Source organism: Asparagus officinalis, chromosome 3, assembly GCF_001876935.1.
Source record: "Asparagus officinalis chromosome 3, Aspof.V1, whole genome shotgun sequence".
NCBI classification, from domain to species: Eukaryota; Viridiplantae; Streptophyta; class Magnoliopsida; order Asparagales; family Asparagaceae; genus Asparagus; species Asparagus officinalis.
Window position 1 is genome coordinate 78,201,588 of NC_033796.1, and position 11,870 is coordinate 78,213,457.

The following is an 11,870-nucleotide window of genomic DNA, read 5'->3' on the forward strand; positions in this document are numbered from 1 at the left end:
ACGTGCCGCCACCTCTCTCGATGCGCTTCATGTTCGAACGCAAGGAGCGGGCGAAACACATCCAGGCGAAGGAGGCCGAGCTCAAGCGTCTGCGCAAGTAGCATCAGGCGGTGTTGGCTAAGATGGACGCCTATATGGATGCCGCCTTCTTTGAAGATGCTGGATCCCTTCGTGGCGAGGCAAGGCTGCGGGAGCTCGAGCTGGAAAAGATGAGGCTCGTTGCACTCCAACTCCTTCGCCAGGAGGAAGAGGATGGCGAGGCTTCTTTTGCCAGGCTACAGCAGAAGCAAGAAGAGAAGGCGAAGGCCAAGCGTGCAACGGATCTCGCGACGGTTAAGGCCAACATCTCTACCTTCAGTCTGCTGAAGCTCCTCTAATGGCCATTTTGTTTAAGCACCTCTTTCTTCTTTTTTTTTGTAACTTGGTTGATGCTGGCTACATCATAACCCAAAACTTTATGTATGTAATTTTGGCCCGTAATGACCTTTTGTTTTGTTTATCCTCTTCTTTGCATGCACAGTTTTTTTTAATTTTCTGGCATTGATAAACGTTTGATCTGTGTTTTATCTTCATGTTGGATTCGCCTGCACTGTTTGGCGCTTGAGTTGAGCTACTCATGCCCCCTCTAGTAACATGGCGAGCTTTCGACTAATCTGTTTTGGATTTAGTCGTTAGGTTCCTTTTCTGCTCTTGGCTGTTCAAGGCGTGGGGTCGGGTTAACCCCCGACCTTCATGTTGTAGCTCAAGTGGAACCGCGAGGGTAACACTTAGCTCGAAACGAAGAGCAGCTGCTCGCGACCAACTGACGAACCCAACTTCGACTTGCTATTTGGCGAGTTGTTGTTCGGAGGGACAGCGGGACATGTCGCCTATCGAGCCGCCTTTGATAATTGTCGCCGTACGGGTGGGCGACGACATAGATGATAATCGAATCGCTCAGGGATGTCGGAATGTGACGATCAATTGTTGTAGGAGTCGTCGCGTGGTAGGCTACTACCTATCGGTTATCCTAAGGGAATGTTAGGATATCCGGAATAGGTCAAGTAGTTCAGGGACGTAGGAGTGTGACTATTGACCGAAGTAATAACACGTCGCATGGTAGGTTATTACTTAGGCTGTGTTACTCGTAGGAATAACGGCGCCGATCATCAGAGGTGATCATTAACCTGATGGAGTTTTGTTGTGATCGGAGCAACTATGAGGACTTATCATCCCATTGGAAGGGATTGATAAGTTGATTTGGTTAGAGGTGACGATCGGAGCAACTATGAGGACTTATCATCCCATTGGAAGGGATTGATAAGTTGATTTGGTTAGAGGTGACAGTTAACATAACAGAATTGTCTTGATTTGGTTAGAGGTGACAGTTAACATAACAGAATTGTCTGTCGCGATGTGAGCGACTTTGGTGGGCCCACCATCCTATTAGAGAGGATTGGTAAGCTATATTCCGGCAGAAGTTTGGTGTTTAACATGATAGTGGGGGTTTGTTGCGATTTGAGCAACTCTGTGGACTTACTATCCTATTGGAGAGGACTTAGTAAGTTGGTTTTGTCAGAGGTAATGATTAACATGACAGAATTATCCTGGTCCCGAATGTAAGGAAGTTGGACCAATCAGCGACCTAGGTCACACCTCAAGAGCGCCGTTAGTAGCGTCTCATATAGGGTTTCCCGTCGAAGTATATAAAGTAGGAACAGTTTAGCCTCGTGTACCAGTTGGAGGGTGATGAGGACCAGTTTAAACTCATGCACTCGTGGGAGTTTGAAGGAGAACTAAGGGTAGTACTTCTTCAGGTATTTGCCATTAATGGGCATCATGATCTTGTCGCCGTTTGGCTTGACAAGGCGGTAGGCCCCATTCGAATAGACTGTCTCTACCACGAATGGTCCCTCCCATTTGGGTTGAAATTTGCCTTTCTTCTTGGAGGTGAGAATCATTGGTCTGCGAACAGTTAGTACCAATTCTCCCTCCTTGAAGGAGCGACGCTTGACCTTCTTGTCGAAAGCCTTGGCCATTCGGGCTTGATAGAACTCAATGTGTTGTTGAGCTCTTCTTGTCGAAAGCCTTGGCCATTCGGGCTTGATAGAACTCAATGTGTTGTTGAGCTTCCAGTCGTTTTTCATCCAACGCTTCGAGTTCTGCGAAGCGGCGTCGATGATTATCCTTAGTCGTCATTCTCGTTGCCAGGGCGACGCAGAGGGATGAAATTTGAATCTCTAATGATAACACGGCCTCACAGCCATACACCAACGAGTAAGGGGTGTTGCCAGTCGGTGTGCGAACTGTTGTGCGATATGCCCATAAGCTCTCGCTCAGCTTTTCATTCCAATCGCGCTTGCTATGGGAAGTTAGCTTGGTCAAGATCTTAACAATTGTTTTGTTGAAGGCCTCGGCCAGGCCATTCGCCGAAGGGTTATAGGCTGTGGAGGAAAGGTTCTGTATTCGGAATTTGTCACAAAACCTGGTGAATGCATGACTAACGAATTGCGTGCCATTGTCATGGATGATACGCCGAGGTATGCCGTATCGGTATACGACATGGTGTTTGATGAACTTGATCACATCATTGGTCTTGATCTCTCTTAAGGGGATGGCTTCGGACCACTTAGAGAAGTAGTCGGTGATCGCGAGGATGAAGCGATGGCCTTTCGCTGACGGCGGGGATATTGGCCCGACTATGTCCATCCCCCATGCTTCGAAGGGCCATGACGCCTTCGTCGGGTGTAGGTCTTCGGGAGGTTGATACGTGTAGTTGGCGTGGATTTGGCACGCGTAGCAGCGCTTTGCGTAAGTGACTGCGTCGCTGACCATCCCGGGCCAAAAGTAGCCTATCCTTCGCAAGCGATCCCAAAGTTTGGGTCCAGGCTGGTGAGCCCCGCAAGTGCCGTCATGGGCTTCACGTAAGGCTTCCTGCGCTTCTACCTTTGAAAGGTACCGAAGCAACAAGCCGTCGTACGACCTCCGATATAACGTTATGGTGGTCGAGTCATAGTAGAAACTCGAGGCACGTCGCCGAATGGACTCTCGCTCTCTTGTGTCTTTGGGTAACATGCCGTACAGGACGTAATCAATGATCGGGAGACGTCAGTCTTTCGAGTCGGGCTGATCCAAAACTTGATGGGTGGCGTTCACTTCCGGAACATCCTTTAGTCAAAAAAGTCTTCGGCTTGCCACAGTGACCCATTGAGTCGTCTCTAGTGGCTGAGCCAAATTAGCCGCCAAGGATGCGAGGGCGTCCGCGTGCGTGTTCTTGGAACGAAGCACATGCTCGATGCGGAAGCTTTCGAATGAGTCCACTAGCCTGGTAGCTGCTTTGTGAAGTGGGATCAAATCGTCATTTCTGACTTCGTACTCTCCCGTCATTTGCTTGACGATGAGTTGAGAGTCGCCATAGTCCTCGAGATGCTTTATCCTAACTCTCTCGCTAGCTCGAGTCCAATGAGTAGCGCATTGTACTCAGCCACGTTGTTAGTGCACGACTCTGTTAGAGAAAAGGGTCGGGGCAAGACGTGGTTATGTGGAGAAGTGAGGACCACCCCCACTCCTGCAATAATAGAACCGCTCATGCCTACACGAGACACGCCGTCGAAGAACATTTGCCAAATCTCTAGTGACGAAGTCAGGTTGACTTCGGGGGGTTCATCTGGCAAATCTTCAAATAAGTCGGTCTTCGCCCTTGTTCGCGGGAAAAATCGTGTCTTTCTTCATTGATTCCATTACACTCTTAAATAACAGCTTTTTTGAGTTACAAAAGATCCGGTCTTTTTATAAGATCCGGTTACAATGAAAATCAAAGAAAAATAAACAAAGATTATAACTTTCTCCTTTTGTGTCGAACAAATCACGAGCTCCTGTTTTGCGGTCGCTCACTTTGTGGGTTCTTCGCCTGCGCCGGGGTTTATCCGTGGACCACCGCGCGATCTAGATCCGGTCGGATCTACGCAGTACGACGGGTATTATTTCACGAATGAAATAATAGCCGGGGGGGATTGGTTCACCAAGGAAACAATCGCCCAAATCTCGGGATCAAAGACCAAGCTTTGATCCGGAGTATGCCTGCGTAGATCTGAGATCCGGTCCTCTCGAACTCTTGCCTTATTTGGCGTTGACGATCGCCGAGCACCAGATCTGGATGAGCAAGTCCTCGAAGTCCTAAAGCTTGAATCTTTTTTAGATCTGAGTCTTCAATCCAGCAGGGCTTCGCCTCCAAAAAATCCAACCTTTCAAAATGAACCACCCTTGGCCTATTTATAGGCACCCAGATCTGTGCCTAGGCACGGATCTGGGCTGAGGTGGCTCGGCCACAAGTGGCCGGCCACCCCTGGGTGGCTCGGCACCCACTTCTGAGTTCGAGTCCGAAACCGATCTTGATTCGGTCGTGATTCATCCGAGTCTGCCCTTGGTTGGATGACTCGTTGACTCTTCGAACACTTGGCTTGATTCCACACACGAATGGATGTATTCCGTTACTTGCGTACGATTCGTCAACGTCGTCGCCTCGTTGGTTCGTCGGTTTGTGCCGAGCTGTGCTAAGGGACCTATAAGCAATTTTATATGCCTACAGATACCCCCTCCAAAGTATTTCAGCCTCGTTCTTTTATAGAAGAGTCTGGAATACTTTGGATATGATTATCCTAACCTTCAGTCGGTGTAATGGGACCTTGGAATGGCTTTTGTTCTTGATTCCTTCAATCCTCCAGGCTATTCGGTGCTTTGTAAGAGTTCCGGTGCTGCATTTATTGTCTGACCGTTGTCGGAATTTTAAACTTGAAGTCGATTCCTGATTTTCTAATCTTTAGCTGACCATCGATTGTTGGCGTTGAGTCTTTATTTGCGACGCGTTGTCCGGCGTAGTGTGGTTAAGTTATCCTTAAGAATATTTACAAAAATATTCTCCAGGAACTTCTCAACCAAAAATAGGGAATAGTTTATACTCATATACCTTATTGGAGTATTAAGAAGCAGTTTATACTCGTATACTTTTTGGAGTATTAAGAAGCAGTTTATACTCGTATACTTTTCAGAGTATTAAGAAGCAGTTTATACTCGTATACTTTTCGGAGTATTAAGAAGCAGTTTATACTCGTATACTTTTCGGAGTATTGATTCCTTCGTTGCAACGCATTGATCGGCGTTGACCTAGGGTTACGCGTTGTCCGGCGTTGACCTTAGTGTTTTGAACATCGTACGTTGATTTTTTTGATCGCAACGCGTTGACTGGCGTTAACCTAGGGTTACACGTTGACCGGCGTTAACCCTAGGGTTTCGAATGTCCTTGGATGCTCAAGTCACTAGACCAACTAATGAAGCTGATGCGTCAGTGACTCTCGTATTTATAGGATTTTTGGCAAACCCTCAGCCATCAACGGGTTTGATGAGCCTTTACCGACTACCGTTTGAGTCGGGCTAGCATGCGGATTATTAAATCCGTTCCGCATGTGACGTTGTGCTAAGAGAGTTAACGCTCTTAGTGCTACGATATTGAATACGTAGACTCCGTCTTTCTCACGGGAATAGACTACCCGGCGATGCGTGTTAGGCGCTGACTTTAGGATTTTTGGCTAAACTCCAGCCTTCGACGGATTTGATTAGCCTTTACCGACTACCGTTTGAGTCGGGCTAGCATGCAGATTGTCTAAATCCGTTCCGCTAATTTTAGGATTTTTGGCAAACCCCCAGCCTTCGACGGATTTGATTAGCCTTTACCGACTACCGTTTGAGTCGGGCTAGCATGCAGATTGTCTAAATCCGTTCCGCATGTAACGTTGTGCTAAGAGAGTGAATTCTCTGAGACTTTGTGCTATGATGTTGAATACATAGGCTTCGCCATTGTTACGGGAATAGGCTACCCGGCAACGTGTATTAGACGCTGACTTATCCCTACTTAGGCTTCGGGATAAAATACCCCAGACTGGTATTCTGGTGTCTTTTTCAATCGGTAAAAGACTAAACCGGCGACGCGTGTTAGGCGTCGACATATCCTTTCTTAGGATCCAGGATGAAATTCCCCATGCGTGTAAGGCATGGATTTTGGTGGTTATTAATAACAACCTGCCACAATGTTGAATATGCGGACGGGTATTCTTTTTAACGGTTAAGAACTAACCGGCAGCGCGGGTTAAGCGCAGACTTATCCTTGCTTAGGTTTCAGGATAGAATACCCCAGAATCGAACCCTGGTGTCTTTTTGTACGGAAAAAGACTAAACCGGCAGCGCGTGTTAGGCGCAGACTTATCCCTGCTTAGGATTCGGGATAAACTTCCTAGACTGGAATTCTAGTGTCTTCTTCAATCGGTGAAAGACTAAACCGGCAACGCGTGTTAGGCGTTGACTTATCCCTACTTAGGATTCGGGATAAAATTCCCTGTACCAGTGAGGCACAGATTTTGGGAGTTGAAAAAGGTGATGTCTTCTCTTGGGGCAAAGACGAACCCGAAATGGGAGAGGAAGAATTTTATATTCTATCTCCCGACACTGAAGAAGAAGAATTTTATATTCTATCTTCAGCTGGAAAGGAGACTCGAGGTGGGATCTCCACCCCCAGAATCCGGAAAGGTGAAACTGAGAGTGGGATCTCCACTCCGAGAATCGAAAAGATTCGGATAACCCTAACTGTCGGAAGGTTTGATTACCGAACTAAAGATGAATTTCTCGTTTATCGAGAGTGAATTGCGGTTTTGGTCCTAACTGTAGGAAGGTTTGACCAAGCAGGAGTTTGAGATGACCCTAACTGTAGGAAGGTTTGATCACTCGATTTGAAAGTGGACCTCTCGTTCATTGGAGGAATCGAGAGGGGATTTTGACTGTGGTCCTAACTGTAAGAAGGTTTGACCAAGTGGGTGTTTTGAGACAATCCTAACTGTAGGAAGGTTTGATCGCTCAATTTGTGGACCTCTCGTTCATTGGGGGAATCGAGAGGGGATTTTGACTGTGGTCCTAACTGTAAGAAGGTTTGACCAAGTGGGTGTTTTGAGACAATCCTAACTGTAGGAAGGTTTGATCGCTCAATTTGTGGACCTCTCGTTCATTGGGGGAATCGAGAGGGGATTTTGACTGTGGTCCTAACTGTAAGAAGGTTTGACCAAGTGGGTGTTTTGAGACAATCCTAACTGTAGGAAGGTTTGATCGCTCAATTTGTGGACCTCTCGTTCATTGGGGGAATCGAGAGGGGATTTTGACTGTGGTCCTAACTGTAAGAAGGTTTGACCAAGTGGGTACTTTACGTCCAGACTCTAACAGAGAGAGTGTTGAGTGCATAGACATGGTGAGAATGGGAGTTCTTATTCATTACATTGCTGTGGTTTTGGGAACTTCCCATTACATAAATCGTCCACCCCCAGTTTCCTCTGCGGAACTGGTTCGGACATTATTATCAGTTAACTAACCGGGTTATCCTTAAGAATATTAGCTTAATATTCTCCAGGAACTTCCCGTCAAAAGTGGGGAAACAGTTTAGACTCATATACCTATTGGAGTATCAGGGAGTAGTTTAACCTCTTATACCGGTCGGAGGATTGAGAAACAGTTTATACTCGTATACTCTTTGGAGTTTTGAGAAGCAGTTTATACTCTTATACTTATCGGAGTCTGCCATTCTCAATTGGCTTACCTCAGCGTTATGACGCCAGCTTCAACCAAGGTCTGAATGCTATTCTTGAGAGCAAAGCAATCCTTGGTGGGATGAACGACCCTCCTGTGGTATGCACAGTACTTTGGGTCCGTAGTGTTGTCAGCTTCCTCCTGATTTGTGATAGGTGGTAGCTTGATCTTGTTACCTTCAAGGAGGGATTCGAAGATGGCTGGAACGTCTTCGTCCTTGAAGGAATACTCTCTTTGGAGTCTCGGACCCGAAGTCTTTTGCTGCCTTCGGGATTGCTGTTGTGACGCTTGATTAGCACCACCAGTAGCTGCAGGTGTTTTGCCCTTACCACGAGAGGCGAAATTTGAGTCCAGCGGATTAACCGTCGGTTGGTTCCTCTCGGCCTTCTTCCTTCTAAGGAATCGCTCAGCCTGCTCCCCTCGGACCTTCAGATCCTTCCAAGTGTCAGACGGTGCTGTTCCCATTGCTTCCAACACGTCCAACGCAAGGTTGTTGTGGCAAGTTTGGAGGATGAATTCCTCTGTGATCGGGTCCCGGCAATTCATCGCCTTGTTCCGGAACCTTTTGACGAAGGTGTCGACTAACTCCCCGTCCTTCTGCTTCTCATCGAGCAATGATCCGATAGATATCTCGGTGTCGTCGTCGAAGAAGTTGGCCAGGAACTTGGTCTCCATGTCATCCCAGCTGTTCACGTTTCCTGGCTTGAGGCGGCGGTACCAATCGAAGGCGGCTCCGCGAAGAGTGCCAACGAATGACCGCACCATCAGAGGCTCATTGCCGGAGATAATACCCAAGTGCGATTTGAAATAAATCAAATGCTGAGTGGGGGAACCCTTCCCATCAAACGGCGTAAAGTTAATCAGACTGAACTTCGCCGGATAGGGGATTGATTCCCATTCTCGTGGGTATGAACAAGGAATGCCCGTCTTCTTCACCTCTTGAGCGGAGATCAATGTGTTGATTTTGCTCTCGAGATCTTTGATCTTCAAGTCTTCACTTGTATCTTCGTTGGCATCCTCGTTACCACCCCCTGCATTGACGGGAGGGTTATTGGCATTGTGAGCTTCATCCCTTTCTGCGTGCTCCTTTTCCTGAACAATCGGGTTACGGCGGTTCGATTCACTTTGCTGGTTCCTGAATGCCTGGATTTGCTGCTCATGCATCTCTCTCATCTGCTGCATGGCCATCTCCATCTCGAATTTGAAACTTTCTTTCTGCTTAGCCAAAGCGTCTTCAAGCATCTTGGCCATTTCTTCCGCGCTTATCATAAATGACTCGCGGGGTTGTCCTTCGCTGGACACTGTATTGTCCGATGCGACAGCAGAGCAGGAATCCGATTCTTCATCTTCCGAAGGCAATCTTGTCCGAACCCTACCATAAGTTCCTCGTGCGATGGCTCCGGACTGCAGACGGGTTACACGCCGGGACGCTTCCAGAAACGATTTGAGATCAATCTGTGTCGATGTCTCTTTGCTGGTCATGTTGGCGGTGACCCTCGGAAATTCTCCGTCTTTAACCACCGTTCTTCTTTGCCGGAAACGCCTATACCTTGGTTTTGGCGTTTCGGTGCCGAGCCTTTCGAACACTGAAATTCTCTCGGGGACTACCTTGATGCAGTTGCATTGAGACAGTACCGCCCGAATGAGCTTTGAACAAGGGCACTGAGTTTCCTGTTCTCGGGGACTCCTCTTTCTGGTTCTGTTCGTACCCCCAGCACGATAGTACAACTCGTCATTTTGACAGTCGGAGTAACCTATCGTGTGTGGGCACGACTTCTCAGGTATAACATTATCACTATCAGATGATAATGTTTCCATCTGAGGGCGAATTGCCTTCCTTGGACTTTCAAGAGTCACGCGCCTTGAGACATGCCTTTTTGGGCGTGAATTCTCAGCGGGCTCTTGGACCTCAATGCGCAAATTAGCGCGCGCAGTTGCCTTGAGCTCCTTGTCATGTTGGAGGTAGCGGTGACCCCCAGCGTGTTGATTCGTTCGGGGTTTTCTTAGTGGGCCCAAACGTTCTTGGATCGGAGCTTTGCTTCGCTCATCGGGAATTGGACCGAGGCGCTCCAAGACTGGCTTTCTTCTTCGGGAGGATTCTGCATGATCTCCCGGAGTAGCTATGGGAATTCTCGGCGACTTAGCTGGGTTCGCCGGAGGTTGAATTTTGGTTGGAGGCTGCAAAGGTTGCTCCTTAGCCTGAATTGCCGCTTCAGACTTTGGCCTCCAAACTTTGCGAGTTGGTGGCGGCTTCTTGGCCACTTCTTTCTGCAACTTTCTACGGGCTTCTTCGGCTTGAGCCCGTGCCTGCGCTGATAGTGCGCGGCGTTTGCGGATGCGTTCTTCCAGCGTCGAACGATTCCGTTTGACACGGATCCATTCCATTGTTGGCGGCTTGGAAGAGGTGCCGTTCATCTGTTGTTGAGGCTGTTTGCCTCTCTTGTTCTTCAGACCCGCGTTGTAGCGGACTCCGTCGGTGGACTCCATCGCTTTGGCGAATTGTTTGGCCAAGCGTTGGCGTTGCCTTTGGCGGGCTCTCTTTGAGAGAGTCACCGCTCCTTTGGTGACGGAGGAATTGGTTGGAACCAGCTTGATCTGGTTGGAGATTGGTGGAGCCTCATCTGACGCAACTTTGGCGTCAATCGAGATGAGGTCGTCGTTGGTAGCTTCAACTTCTTCGTACCAACGCACCTTTCTGTTGGAAGAGAACTTGGACTTCTTGGACTTGCGGGGGGAGGTTGATCTAGACGAGGATGAAAGGTATTCCTCGAACTTGGTCTGATCGAACTCGTATTCGACCTCCTCCACGACTGGGATCAAGATCCGCGGCTGCGACGCTCCGATCTCGGCAGCGAGATCGGTGGCTCCCACTGTGGTCGCCAGATTGTTCGCTGGAAAATTCGTGTCTTTCTTTGTTATTGATTCCATTGTCATCTTGAGTTACAACTTTTTGAGTTACAAAAGATCCGGTCTTTTTATAAGATCCGGTTACAACGAAAATCAAATAAAAATAAACAAAGATTACAACTTTTCTCCTTTTGTGTCGAACGAATCGCGAGCTCCTGTTTTGCGGTCGCTCGCTTTGTGGGTTCTTTGCCTGCGCCGGGGTTGTTTGCCGTGGACCACCGCGCGATCTAGATCCGGTCGGATCTACGCAGTACAACGGGTATTATTTCACCAAGGAAATAATAGCCGGGGAGGATTGTTTCACCAAGGAAACAATCGTCCAAGTCTCGGGATCTAAGACCAAGCTTAGATCCGGAGTATGCCTGCGTAGATCTGAGATCTGATCCTCTGCCGATATTGCAATAAAAGATGATTTAGAGTACTCCTTGTCTCTTGATGATGTGATAAAAGAGCTGTATGATAATCCTGAGTTGTATATGCCGATCCGATCGTCCTATGTAACAAAGGAACGCCTCCAGCATTCTTTCGGAACAACCATGATCATCCCGAACAAGGTAGGAGGTGCAAAAGAAGTAATTTATGGTAAAGGAAAAAACTCTCCGTTACCAGATCATTTCCTAAGTGAAGACGAAGATGATGACAAACCTGGTCGGCATTTATCCAAATATAGTCCGGAAGCGCGCAAGCTCATGGAAAAGCAGGGGTACGATTTCACACTCGGAGAAGGTTTATACTTCGATCGAGGTCCTCGTAATCCAGCCAAAGCGGTATATGTACCAAAAGGGAAACCTGAGGATTATTATAAATATGGGCGAGGCTTAGGTTATGTTTCATCAGATGACGAATGTGGTTGGCAAATTATCGATCAAATTGCTAACAAAGCCAAGAAGGGATACTCTCCCGATGCTTCAGAGTGGGACTCCGATACAAGTCTGGGAGAAGTTTTCAAAACCCTAATGTCAAATATGGCTACAGCCGATCCATCCACCATGGAAGACGACGATCAAATGCCAACATGGGAAGACCCGTGGGTTCACCATCTGAATATGCAGTATGGCGATAGGTTCGAGCAAAGAGAACCACCCACTGAAGATAAAATAGTCCAGATTAACATGGGAAGACCCGTGGGTTCACCATCTGAATATGCAGTATGGCGATAGGTTCGAGCAAAGAGAACCACCCACTGAAGATAAAATAGTCCAGATTAACATGGGTGACGAGGCCAACCCAAAGCCTATATTCATCAGCAACAGTCTCCCCCCAGATGAAAAGGAGGAATTGATTGCTCTCATCAGGGCTCGACCCCAATGTCGCAATACACCGCCTCGATATCAAGCCGGATGCCAAACCTGTCAAGCAAC